Source organism: Petaurus breviceps, unplaced genomic scaffold (genome assembly GCF_028583685.1).
Source record: "Petaurus breviceps papuanus isolate PSGF00001 unplaced genomic scaffold, PetGlider_PUasm1.0 154, whole genome shotgun sequence".
NCBI lineage: Eukaryota > Metazoa > Chordata > Mammalia > Diprotodontia > Petauridae > Petaurus > Petaurus breviceps.
In genome coordinates this window covers 15,657,002-15,671,328 of record NW_027185715.1, presented here as the reverse complement: position 1 = coordinate 15,671,328, position 14,327 = coordinate 15,657,002, and the positions used below count along the sequence as shown (strand labels likewise).

The window sequence follows — 14,327 nt, the reverse complement described above, 5'->3', positions numbered from 1 at the left end:
CTTCTTCTTCTTCTTCTTCTTCTTCTTCTTCTTCTTCTTCTTCTTCTCCTCCTCCTCCTTTTCCTCCTTCTCCTCCTCCTTTTCCAAATAGGCAGCTCTTTTTAGGATCATTTAATATGTTAGCAAGGAATCAAACCACATATGAAGCTTCCTCCTTGTCCCATGTACTTTGCAGGTGGCTCCTTATGTATGAGTTCACCCTTACTGATCCATTCTGGGAGCTCTGTTGTTTCTTTTCCTCAACACAGCTATTATTCTTTTTCTTTTGATAAACTGTTTGAGTAAATATTTAGGGAATATCCCTATAATATATGCCTACAGAATAAGAGTTGGTCTCAAAACAGCAGTTCAGGCCTGTACAAATGCTAAGGAAGGCAATAGAATTGACACAATTCCCAGTCCATAGTCCTGAGGGCTTTCCATGGACAGAACCTCATGATTCAATTTGCACATTAGTTCAGAACCTGTCCTGACCCAGGACTATTGGCACGTTCTACAGTTTTGAATTATTTGACATGAGGATGTTCTTGGATGAGGACATAAGAGGGGACTTGGAAGCCAGCTTGGCTCTTTATGTTTTTTTTTTTCTCCATTAGATCAGTTCATTTTAAGATGTTTTCACTGCTGGAATCCACTGCTATCACTGAGTCCAGAGAAAGACATCTCTTCTGATACATAATCTCTGCTAAAATTCTAGCTCTGCCGAGGCCCTTCTCACTGCCATGTCCTGGGCAAATGCCTAATATAAGTTTCTAGGCCCTGGCAAGATTTATCCCTACTTCTTCCTTCATTACTTTGTCTGCTTTAGGGTGGCCCCCTTTTAATTAATCTCCAAAGCATCTGGATCCTGTTTCTCTGCACAGGTTGAATGACTAAGCTCCTTGAGTCCCTCCATCTAAGCTCCATGAGAATAAGCATATTGCCTTCTGTTGAATCTCTTGTCCCATCTCTGGAATAGCTTTCTTATATAAGTTGACAAGGATGCTGTGTTCTGTGCCCAGAAGTGGATGTCCTTACAGACAATGGCAAGTTTACAGGGAACTACTCAATTTCTGAAGTGGGAGGAGGGAGGGGGAAGTTGTATGAAATAACAGAGCTTCAAGGGTAACTTTATGTTTGCATTCACCCTTTACTTTCTTTTGGTCTCTGCTTATTACTGTCTCCATCTCATCCTTTCTTTTTGTCCTTCCCCTTGTTTTCTTCTGTGTTCATAGCCTTTTTTGATGAGATTTTGTTTCCTTCCCTTCCCTTCCCTTCCCTGTAACTAAAGCAGTCAGAGGTTAAGTGATGTGCTCTGTTTACACAGCTAGCAAGTGACCTAGGCTGAATTGGAACTCCATTCTTCCTGACTGGAGGCCCAGGGCTTTATCCACTGCACCACCTCCAGCAATAATATGGGGAAGAGCCTGAGGGTCACCTTCCCCTTCTCTCAGGCCATATGCCCAAGAAATGGCTTGGGATTTTAGTTTATTTTATTTGTCCCTTCCAACTTTAGGTGCAGAGAATAGAGGCTCTGACCCAGGAACTCAAGTCATAGGGAGTTTGGAGTTCAGGATTCCAGGCCAGATGTTGCAACCAGCCCAGCAGGAAAACTCTGAAAAGCCAGGGTCCTGGAATGAAAGTGAAGGAGGGCAGAAGGAGTGTGTGTGTGTGGGTAATTTGGTGGAACTAATGCTATATAAGAACTGAATTAAACTGTAAACCTAATGCCTCGACTCTTCCCAGAGACCAAAGTAGTATAGAGGAAGATTATGCCCTACCAGGTAATGAGGGGAAATATTTCTATGTTTGCTGTTGTTATATCTTTAAAGCAAATGCTCCTTTTTAAAGCTAATCTGATGATGAAGTAGTTAGATAGAATTTACAAATGTAATGTGGTCTTAGTCCCACTAACAGGAAAATTGATACCCAATGGCATAGGTACCTTTCTGTTGTACAATCACTTTTCTGAGCATCCCCCAGGTTCTTGTGGCCTTGCCCTTGATCAGATGCAATTCAAGTTAGAAAAAGGATAGGTCATCACAGGGGCTACGGGAAAAGCTATCACTGGGGTAATGAGAATTTTTCATACAGACTATGACAAAAGTATGATAGAGGGAAACTGCATATACTTTGACCCAGCAATACCACTTCTAGGTTTGTATCCCAAAGAGATCATAGAAAAGGGGAAAGAACTCACATGTACAAAAATATTTATAGCAGCTCATTTTGTGGGTGGCCAAGAATTAGAAATTCAGAGAATGTTTGTCAATTGGGGAATGGCTGAACAAGTTATGGTATGTGACTGTAATGGAATACTATTGTTCCATAAGAAATGATGGGCAGGCAGATTTCAGAAAAACCTGGAAAGATTTACATGAACAGATGCTGAGTGAAGAAAGCAGAACCAGTAGAAATTGTACACAGCAATGGCAACATTGTGCAACGACCAGCTTTGATTGATTTAGCTCTTCTTAGCAATGCAATTATCTAAGAAAATTCCAAAAGACTCATGATAGAAAATGCTATCCATATCCAAAGAAAGAACTATGGCTTCTGAATGCAGATTGAAGCATACTGTTTTCTCTTTTTTTCCCCCTTTCTTGTGGTTTTCCCCTTTTGTTCTGATTCTTCTTTCACAGCATGACTAATATGGAAATATGTTAAATATGATTGTATATTTATAGCCCATATCAAATTACTTGCCATCTTGGGGAAGGGGAAAGGGAGGGAGGGGGGAAATTTAGAACTCAAAATCTTACAGAAGTGAATGTGGAAAACCAAAAATAATTAAATAAATTAATTTAATTTTTTAAAAAAATTGTGTGATATAGGATCAAGCCAACATGAGTAATACAATAGCTAGGAGATGGTGGAACCATTCAGACTGAGACCTAAAGGTATACTTGGACCAGCATTGCTCATTCAGGTGTAAACCGGAAGTAGCAGAGATAGTGACCTGCGGTTTCTGAGGAGGCAAGGGACCAGCCCAAGTTAACAACTCCTTCCTCTATTCATCCATGAAGAAACAGATTCTCCCACTGTCAGTCATATACCACCCTCACCTTCCTGTTTCCTGTCCTTATTTTCCTAAAGCAGACTGGCAAATAAGGGAAGCTTTGGTTGCAACAGCCTGTCCAGCATTTAATTTTTTTTTCTTCTTTCTTTTCTATTTCCTTAAGTGGTATCATGCAGTGGTTCCACTGGACTCCCTTACTCTGTTTTATATATATATATATATATCAGATATAAATATATTATTTATATATAATACATTAATATATTGAAATATATGTGTGTATGTATTATGTATGTATGCATATGCACACACATATATACTCTCACATCCAGTTTGAACAGAATTTTAATTTGGTTTCAGGATACCTTTTTGGAAGAAATTTCTCTTTCTTACCATTTTTTTTCACACACTCATATTTCTAAAACATCTTCATTTTTCTTTGAATTCTTTCAAATTAATAATTCTTTTTTTCTATGATTATTTTACCTCGTTTTAGTCTCTCTGATGGAAATTTGCTCACTCATAATGAATCTTCTCCTTCATAGGAATAAGTACCTGCTTCAATGCTGCTAATTATTGCATTAGGCACATATTCATGTGGGAATGTGCATGTGCAACTGATTTGGATTTAATGGATGCTGTTGCCTAGTTACATCCTAATTGTTGGCATAGAAGTGTTCCTGCTTTCTTAAGGTCTTGTGAATTCTAAGTAGTGGTTCGCTAATTTACATTTAATTTCTTGCTGATTTGCTAAGTACTGCTTGTACTCTAGCACAGGTCCAAATCACCTCATGCCTGGACTATTGCAGTGACTTTCTACTGAGTCTCCCTGACTCAAATCTTTCCCCTCTCCATCCCATCCTCAGCTGACAAAAGCCTCTTCCTAATGCTAGGTGTGACCATGTCACCACCCCATCCCCCTACCCTCACCTCCACCCCCCACTCAGTTAACTTCAGTTATTCTCTATCACTTGTGGGATCAAATATAAAATCTTCTGTATGGCTTTTAAAGCCCTTCATTACTGAGCCCTTTCCTAACTTTCCAGTCCTCTTGCCTTTACTGACCAATCCAGTGACACTGGCCTCCTTGCTGTCCCTTACATATGCTATCCCTCCATCTCCAGGCTGTGGGCATTTTCACTGGCTGTCCCCCATGCCTGGAATACTCTCCCTCCTTATCTGTATTTTGGCTTCCCTTGGCTCCATCTAAATATAGCTAAAATGTCACCTACCAGAAGCCTTCCTCAACCACCTTATGACTAATGCCCTCCCTCTAAGATCATTTCCAATTTACTTTGTCTATGTCTTGTCTCTACACAGTTGTTTGCATGTTCTGCCCATTAGACTGTGAGTTTGTGAAGCATGCACTTTTCCCCCTTTTATTTATATCTTTAGCTTGTTGCTTAGCTCAGTGCCTGTCACCTCAGTAGGTGTTATATGCCCCTTGACTTCACCCACTGGCTGTCAATTAAGTATAAGCACTAATTAATCCCAGCCTATTCAAGATACGAGCAGGATACTGCAAGCATCTAGCTGAGAACCAATATTTTGGTGCCAGTTACAGTTTTTGCCATAACCTCAACGCTAAGGCACCTTCTTGTGAATACAAGGTGAGTTCTCTGGCATTACTTTTTTCTAAAAAAAATTTATTTAAAGTTTGACCATTCATGTGGTCTATTCAGGGGCCAATGAACATCAGGAAAACACCAGATCTCTAGGCTGGAAGTTGATCCAGAGAGATTTGATTTGGAGGAAAACCCATTATCAGAAGAACAGAGGGATCTGGTTGAGATGGAAGCTCAGCCAGAGGAAAGGTGTTTTCTCCCTGCATAAATGGGATGTGGGAAGTGCCATAGGATCTGGCTCATTCACTCTTGACCATTTTGGGAAAGACCAAGGAAGATTCCTTTATCTGTGCTGGAACATGTCAGAAAACATATCAAAGAACTGCTGGTCAGTAGCATCAACACAAAAGCCAGTAACCTACATTCATCACCCATCATGGCCATATGGAAGAAGAATGGCCAGGGCAGCTAAGTGGTGCAGTGAGTAGAGCACCAGCCCTGGAGTCAGGAGGACCTGAGTTCAAATCTGGCCTCAGACACTTAGCACAAAAACTAGCTGTGTGACCTTGGGCAAGTCACTTAACCCCAATTGAACTCCAAAATGAAGAAGAAGAAGAAGAAGAAGAAGAAGAAGAAGAAGAAGAAGAAGAATGGGATGATATGGATTTGTGTAGACTTCTGATGTAAGAACCACTGCCAGGGGGTTCAAGATGCCCTGGATTGTCTTTTGGAGAGCTATTGGATCTCAATGTTAGGCTTCCATTGTAGACACTACCAGATTTCTATGGGAGAAGTCAAAGAGAAGACTGCTGTCATCTACCAACTGTATTTTTATCAACGTGTGCATTTCAGAGCACCAGTCACTTTCCAATGATGGATGAAGAAAGTAGTTGGAGACACGAATTACTTAGAAATGTTGGTGTTACCTATTCAGCCTCAATGCCATTGGAAAAAAACATTGGACAAAAAGCTTGAGGAGAGATTTTTATCTTGACAAATATGAGCACTGACCAGCACTTGCCCAATAGAAGACTTGGTGACAGAGAGATTCTTTACTCTACATACAAGCTAGAGTTTTTGGCTTTGAAGTAGGAAGTAACTAAAACATTCAAAGGCAATATTTTTGGAGCAAAATTCCAAGTCTGGACTGTCAACACTAACTCTTTCCATTTTGACCAGTGCCTACTGGATGCTGATTGGCCAGAGAAAATTAGTGAATGCCCTATCCTGAAGACTATGTGACATCAAAGTTAAAGTGATTTCAAATTTTTTAAAGTGAAAGCAATATATAATATTTGGGTATCAAGGAGAGTTTTGGACTTGTACAGTCAGTCTACAAATAGTTTATGTGAATTTTATTTCATTGAACCAATTTTCTTTGCCTCAGTTTCCTGTGGATGACTGATAGTAAGAGTAGATGTCTGAGAAAGGCCCATAAGAAGTGATATGAGCGAAGAAGGATAAAAGTAATGCCAGCCTTTATGTGATTACTTGCTGTCTCAGGGAAGGAAGGGAAGGATAGTATTTGGAACTCAAAACTTTAAATAAAAATGTGTTTTTTTTTTAAGTAATGCCTAAAAAACTCACTGTTACATTGTATTCACAAGAAGACACCATAGCGTTGAGGTTATGGCAGATGCTGGAACTGGGCAATCGAAAGTCGTATCAAATAAATAAAGGAAGAAGCTTTTATTGAGGACTTACTAAGTGCTAAGCTCTATAGATAAAAATCCAAAAGTAATATAGCTCATGCTCTCAGGGAGTTTACACTCTAATGGGGAGAGATCACATATATAGGATGGATAAGTGTTAGGACAGATGAAAAGACCCAAGGTGCCTCACTGTGAGATGGCAGATGGCAGTGGCCAGGGATCTGGGGGATGGGGGTACATACCAAGACTGAGAAGACATTTGGGTGCAGTCGCAGGGTAATGGTAAGGCCTGGACATCCTCCCTCTTACTATAAAGACTATAGTTGGTTGGTAACTTACTTCTCACTGAAGTCATGTAAACAACCATGTGTGCTTCTGTACAGGATTTGGGGGTCTAGAGAAACCCAACCCTTCCGCATTGGGAAGGGGGTTATGGGCCTATGAGTTCAAGCAGAATGGACATTCTGGGTTCCCTCTAACATAAGCGCGGGTGGGGGGCTGTTATTGTTCATCCAGGAGTGGGGAAAAGGAAGGTGACATTTGCAGGAAAGTCAGGGGGAAAGGAGACCCAGTGCTGCCTGCTTTACCAGGCCTACAAGGGTACCCACTAGTGTATTTTGTGCTGACTTCGGACAACTGGGACAAATGAGAACCCTGGAGCTTGCAAGAATTAGATTTTACTGGTCCAGAACTGCAGCAGCTATCACTAAGAAATGTGAGACTTGCATCCAGCGTGTTCAAAGAAAAGTCTTACTATTTCACACTGAAAATTTGAAGAATGTAAAGCAACCACAAAACTTTGAAACTTGTTGGAATTGACTGTTTATCTTCGGAAGGACATAGCAATTATCTCACTGGTGACTGATTATTTCACCAGGTCAGTGAATTAGTCAATACACATTTACTAAACATCTGCTATATGTCAGGCACAATGCTTAGCACTAAGAATACAAAGACAGTTAAAAGACAGTCTCTACCTTCAAGGAACTCAAACTAACGGGAAAACAACAATCCAACAACTGTCTAAACAAGTCATGTACAGGATAAATAGAAAATAATTAATGGAGGAAAGACACTAGAATTAAGTGACGGGGAAAGGGTTCCTATAAAAGGTGGGATTTTAGTTAGGATTTGAAGGCAGCCAGGGAAGTCACAAAGCAGAAATAAAATGGGGGATCTTACCAGGCATGGGGGACAGCTAGATAAAATGATCAGAGCTGAGAGACAGTGTGACTTGTTTGTAGAACAGCCTGGGTGCCATGGTCACTGGATTAAAAAGTACACATGGGAGGGGGGCGGAGCCAAGATGGAAGAGTAGAAACAGGACTTCCGCCGGGCTCCGGCTTCCATCTCCTCCAATCCATGTAAAAGGGGACTCTGAACAAACTTTGGAGCTGCAGAACCCATAAAATGACACAGAGAAGCTAACCTCCTGCTGAGGAGAGCCAGGCAGGCCAGCAGGAATTGGCCAGCACAGCATGTTGGGAGCTGAGCCCAGCCCCACACCAGGGCTTTAGCCCCAGGGCAGGCCTGACGAGCTGCAGGCCAGAGGGACTCCAGATCAGCAGTAGCTGTGGCCATTTCCAGATTTATCAACACATAGATGTGAAGGACAAAGTGAGAGGTCAGTGCAGTCTGGACTTTGGGAGTGCGAGGCTTTTGCCCCCAGGGCAAGAAGCTGCTGAGACACCAGCACAGCCAGCCAGCACCACATGGCTGCTTCAGCTCCTGGCCTGCAGAGTGTAGGGGGACCAAGCACCAGTCTGAGAGGTAATCACACTTGCTTTAACATGCTTGGATCTGGATTGCAGTCTAGGGTGGAGGTCCTGGGGTGTGTGACCAGCTTGCCAGAGCATGTGGAGGCCTCAGAGAGGGCACCCAACTAATACCTCAGGAAGTTGAGAAAACCCCAGAGATTGGGACGAAAGCTCCCCTGTCTGGTGGCAGAGTCCTACTGTGGCAAAAAGCCCAAAAGTCAAGTAATTGAGTAGCAATATGACCAAAAAAGGAAGCAAAGCAAACAGAAGAATCCAACATTAGACTCCTATTTGGGGGACAAAATGGATCAAAGCATGGAAAAGGAGGAAGACAGTGAAGTCAGAACTCCTGCACCAAAAGCCTCAAAAGGAAATACGAGCTGGTTACAGGCCACAGAGGACCTTAAGAAGCAGATAAGAGAAATGGAGGAGTAATCAGGAAGAGAAATGAGAATGATGCAAGAAAATTACAAAATGAGAGTCAACAGCCTGACTGAGGAATATCATACCTTAAAAAATAGACTAGGCAATCTGGATCCATCCTTCTTCTTGGAGAAATCCAGCGAAGTCTCGTCATCATGACTGAACAGATGACCCTTTGGGGTACCCTTAAAGGCCACAATGGCTGGGTGACCCAGATCGCCACAACTCCCCAGTTCCCTGACATGATCCTGTCAGCCTCCCGAGATAAGACCATTATCATGTGGAAGCTTACCAGAGATGAGACAAACTATGGGATCCCCCAGGGGGCCCTCGGGGTCACTCACATTTTGTTAGTGATGTGGTCATTTCCTCTGATGGCCAGTTTGCACTCTCAGGCTCCTGGGATGGCACACTAAGACTGTGGGATCTTACAACTGGCACTACCACCAGACGCTTTGTTGGTCACACCAAGGATGTGCTGAGTGTAGCCTTCTCTTCAGACAACCGTCAGATTGTCTCTGGTTCCCAGGATAAGACTATCAAGCTGTGGAACACCCTGGGTGTCTGTAAATACACTGTGCAGGATGAGAGCCACTCAGAGTGGGTGTCCTATGTCCGTTTTTCACCCAATAGCAGCAACCTCATCATTGTCTCCTGTGGCTGGGACAAGCTGGTCAAGGTCTGGAACTTGGCCAACTGCAAACTGAAGACAAACCACATTGGCCACACAGGCTACCTAAAAACAGTTACAGTTTCTCCTGATGGCTCTCTTTGTGCCTCTGGAAGCAAGGATGGTCAGGCCATGCTGTGGGACCTCAATGAGGGTAAGCACCTCTATACTCTGGATGGTGGTGACATAATTAATGCCCTCTGCTTCAGCCCCAATCGCTACTGGCTTTGTGCTGCTACTGGGCCCAGCATCAAGATCTGGGACCTACAGGGCAAAATCATTGTGTATGAGCTTAAGCAAGAAGTGATCAGCACCAGCAGCAAGGCTGAGCCTCCCCAGTGTACTTCCTTAGCCTGGTCTGCCGATGGCTGCTGGATACACAGACAACTTGGTACGGGTGTGGCAGGTGACCATTGGCACTCGGTAAAGGGACCCCTTAAACCATAACTCAGATTTTGAAATAAAATTGCTGCCTTTTGAAAAAAAATAGACTAACTCAAATGGCAAAAGAGGCTCAAAAAGGCAATGAGGAGAAGAATGCCTTAAAAAGCTGACTTTGCCAGATAGAAAAAGAATCTCAAAAGCTCACTGAGGAGAATAATTTCTTCAGAATTAGATTGGAGCAAATGGAAGTTAATGACTTTATGAGAAATCAAGATACTGTTAAACAGATCCAAACAAATGAAAGAATAGAAGGCAATGTGAAATATCTCATTGGAAAAACCACTGACCTGGAAAATAGATCCAGGAGAGATCATTTAAAAATTATTGGACTGCCTGAAAGCTGTGATCAAAGAAAGAACCTAGAAATCATGGTCCAAGAAATTCTGAAGGAAAAATGCCCTGATATCTTAGAACCAGAGGGCAAAATAGAGGTTGAAAGAACCCACTGATCATCTCCTGAAAAGGATCCCAAAAAGAAAATTCCTAGGAATTTTATAGCCAGGTTCCCAAAATTCCCAGATCAAGAAGAAAATATTACAAGCAGCCAGGAAGAAACAATTATAATATTGTGGAAACACAATCAGGATAACTCAGGATCTGGCAGCTTCTACACTGAGGGATTGAAGGGTTTGGAATACGATATTCCAGAGGGCAAAGGAGCTGGGATTAAAACCAAGAATCACCTACCCAGCAAAACTGAGTATCATGTTTCATGGGAAAAATGGTCATTCAGTGGAATAGAGGACTTTCAAGAATTCTTGATGAAAAAAAGAGTTGAATAGAAAATTTGACATCCAGATACAAGAAACAAGAGAAGCATGAGAAGGTAAACCGGGAAAAGAAATCATAAGGAATTTATCAAAGTGGAACTATTTACATTCCTACATGGAAAAACAATTATTGTAACTTATAAAACTTTCTCAGTATGAGAATAATTGAAGGGAATAGAAATGTATATACATATATATTTACGTATACATATGTACATATATATTTACATATACATATATATGGGAGGGTATATGGGCATATTAATATATATGTGAGTGTGTGTATATGTGTGTACAGGTATACATAGATAGGGGGCACAGGACCAATTGAATAGGAAGGGATGATACTTAAAAGGTGAAATTGAGAGCTGAGAGAGGAATATAATGAGAGGAGATGGGGAGAGACAGAATGGGGTAAATTATCTCATAGAAGAGGCAAGGGAAAACTGTTACAATGGAAGGGAAGAACAGGAAGGCAAAAGGGAATGGGTCAACCTTATTCTCATTGAATTGGGCTTAGGGAGGGAATGACATACACACTAAACAGGGTACTCACCCTACAGGAGAATAGGGGAGAAGGGGATGAGAAGGGAGGGAAGGCTGGGGTGGAGGGAAGTTGGAAGCACACACTTTTGAAAAGGGTCAGGGTCAAAGTAGAGAATAAAAAAAGTGGGAGGCGGGATAGGATGGAGGGAAATATAGTCAGTCTTTAACAATATATCCACTGTGGAAAGGTTTTGCATAGCTACACTTGTACAACCTATATTGAATTGTTTTTCTTCTCAGTAAGGGTGGGTGAAGAGAGAGAAAGGGAAAGAATCTGGAATTCAAAGTTTTAAAATCAAATGTTTAGAAAAAATATATATTATTTTTTTTATGCAACTGGGAAATAATATATACAGGCACTGGGGCATATAGATCCATCTTGCCCTACTGGAAAGTCAGAACGGCGATGGGGGATGATGTAGGAGAGAGCAGATTGGGGGAGGCGGTATTCAGTGAGATCACTGTTTTGGGGTGATGGGTAAGGGAAAGATGGGGAGAAAAATTGTAACAAAATATTGTGGAAATGAATGATGTAAACTAAAAATAAACATAAAATTTAATTTTAAAAAAGTACACATAGTGTTTATAAGGAGTAAAAAGATTAGAAATGTGTGTGGGGGGGAGAATGAGGAGGGCTAGGTCATAAAGGACTTGGAATGCCAAACAGAAGATTCCCTGAAAGTGACAGAAAGACATTGGAGTAGATTGAGTAGGTATTTTATTGAGTAATGAGATATGCTCATACCCTAGGTAGAATTTTCATTTTTATTATATTGGCTCAGCCTATCCATGAGCAATTTATATTTTTCTAATTATTTAGATCTGATTTTATTTGTGTGAAAAGTGTTTTGTAATTATGTTTATATAGTTCCTGGGTTTGTCTTGGCAGGTAAACTTTCAAATACTTTGTATTGTCTACAGTTATTTTAAATGGAATTTCTCTTTCTACCTTTTTGCTGCTGGGTCTTGGTAATATATACAAAAGCTGATGATTTATGTGGGTTTATTTTATATCATGCAACTTTGCTAACATTGTTCATTGTTTCAAGTGTTTTTTTTTTAGTTCATTTTCTAGGATTCTCTAACTATATCATCATATCATCTGCAAAGAATGATACTTTTATTTCCTTATTACCTGTTCTAATTCCTTCAATTTCTTTTTCCTCTCTTATTGCTAAAGCTTACATTTCTAATACAATATTGAATAACAGTGGTGATAATGAGCATCCTTGTTTCACTCCTGATCTTACTGGGCATGCTTTTAGCTTATCCCCTTCACATATAATGCTGATGATTTTAAATAGATACTGCTTATCATTTTAAGGAAAACTTCATTTATTCCTGTACTCTCCATTTTTTAAATAGGAATGAGTGCTGTATTTTGTCAAAAGTTTTTTCAGCATTTGACATAATCATATGATTTCTGTTAGTTTTGTTATTGATATGGTCAATTATTCTGATAGTTTTCCCAATATTGAACCATCCCTGCCTTCTTGGTATAAATCTTACCTGGTCATGGTGTATTATCCTTGTGATAAATTGCTGTAATCTTTTTGCTAATATTTTATTTAAATTTTTTGCATCTATATTCATTAGGGAAATTGGTCTATAATTTTCTTTCTCTTTTTTTGGTTCTTTTTGGTTTATGTATAAGCATATTTGTGTCACAAAAGGAATTTGATAGGACTCCTTCTTCACCTATTTTTCCAGATAGTTTATTTGGTACTGGAATTCATTATTCTTTAAATGTTTGATAGAATTCACTCGTAAATCCATCTGGCCCTGACAATTTTTTCTTAGGGAGTTCATTGATGGCTTGTTCAATTTCTTTTTCTGAAATGGTATCATTTGAGTATTTTATTTTCTCTTCTGTTAATCTGGGAAACTTGTATTTTTATTAATATTCATCTATTTCACTTAGACGGTCAGATTTATTGGCATACAGTTGTGCAAATAGCTTCTAATTATTGTTTAAATTTACTCTTCACTGGTGGCAAGTTCATCCTTTTCATTTTTGATACTGGTAATTTGGCTTTCTTTCTTTTATGCTTTCTTGGAGGGCAATTGGGGTTAAGTGACTTGCCCAAGGTCACACAGCTAGTTTTTGTGTTAAGTGTCTGAGGCTGGATTTTAACTCAAGGAGTCCTGACTCCAGGGCCAGTGCTCTATTCACTGCACCACCTAGCTGCCCCTCTTTCTTTTTTTAAAATCAAATTAACCAAAGCTCATTTACCATCCCCATAGACTCTGCTTCTCCTGTTTTGTAACTAGATCAAAAATGCAGCATCTTTTTTGCCTTATCTCCTTATGTGAATGCTTCCACATGCTTCCAGAGTGACACATTCTGCCAACCCAAGGCAACTTAAGAGTTTGGAAAAAGAGGTCCATGACATGGGAGTGGAGGCTGACTTGGAGCCCACATGGATGAAGCACCAGTGATGGGACTGAAGGGTAAATAACCTACAGCCTCAAGGCCATATGTGGCCCTCTAGATCTTCAAATGTGGCCCTTTGACTGAATCCAAACTCCACAGAATAAATCCCCTTAATAAAAGTATTTGTTCTGTAAAACTTGAACTCAGTCAAAAGACCACACCTAAGGACCTAAAAGGCCACATGTGGCCTCAAGGCAGCAAGTTTCCCATCCCTGGACTAGGTGGTTATGACAAAAGCAGCAGCAGCTTTGGGAGCTTCCAAGCCAGAAATAGTAAGGGGCAGTTGTCAACTGGTCAGAAAGAGACTACAGGGGATCCCTGTGCTTGCACTGGACATAGAAGTAGTTGCTTTTTGGCAACATCATTGCTCATACATACTTTTTGGACATAGTTCAAGAGCAGGGAGGAGCACTTCCAGTCAAGAAGGAGTGGAAGCCCTGAGGGGCAGTATTGCTTCCAGTCCCAAGGAATCAGGGACTCTGAGGAGCAATGCCAATTACAATCCCAATGGATCAGGGGACCTTTCTGGGTATGGAACAGAGAACAGACCAGGAGAGTAATGACCACACCTCTTTTCCAATCACATCATCTCAAAACACCAAAAACTTTCAAGCCCCCAGAGCTAGCTCTGAAAACAATCGTGAAAAAAAAATGGTGAAGCTTGAGAGAATGTTCCTTCACCCTCCACACTGGAAACAGAGTGCAACATTTATATAAAGTCCCAAATCAAGAAATACGGTGTCAAAATGAGCAAACAACAAAAATGAACTTGACCATAAAAGAGCTGCTATGATGACAGTGAAGATCAAGATACAAACTCAAAAGAAGACAAATGAAGTTAAAATAGCTACAAGTAAACCTTAAAAGAAAAATGTGAATTGAATACAAACCAAGCAAGAATTTCTGGAAGAGCTAAAAAAGATTTTTTTTAATCAAAAGAAATGAGAGAGGAAAGATTAGGCAAAGAAATGAAAGCTAATGAAGAAAATTATGAAAAGAAAATTAACAACTTGGTAAAAAAAAAGGCACAAAAAATAATGAAGAAAATAACATCTTAAAAACAGAATT

At 40.5% G+C, this 14,327-nt stretch overlaps 1 pseudogene; it reads left to right on the top strand.

The window, feature by feature from the left end:
• Window positions 1-8,502: 8,502 nt before the first annotated feature.
• On the top strand, window positions 8,503-9,552 carry LOC138156444 (small ribosomal subunit protein RACK1-like; annotated as a pseudogene).
• The last annotated feature ends 4,775 nt before the right edge of the window (window positions 9,553-14,327 follow it).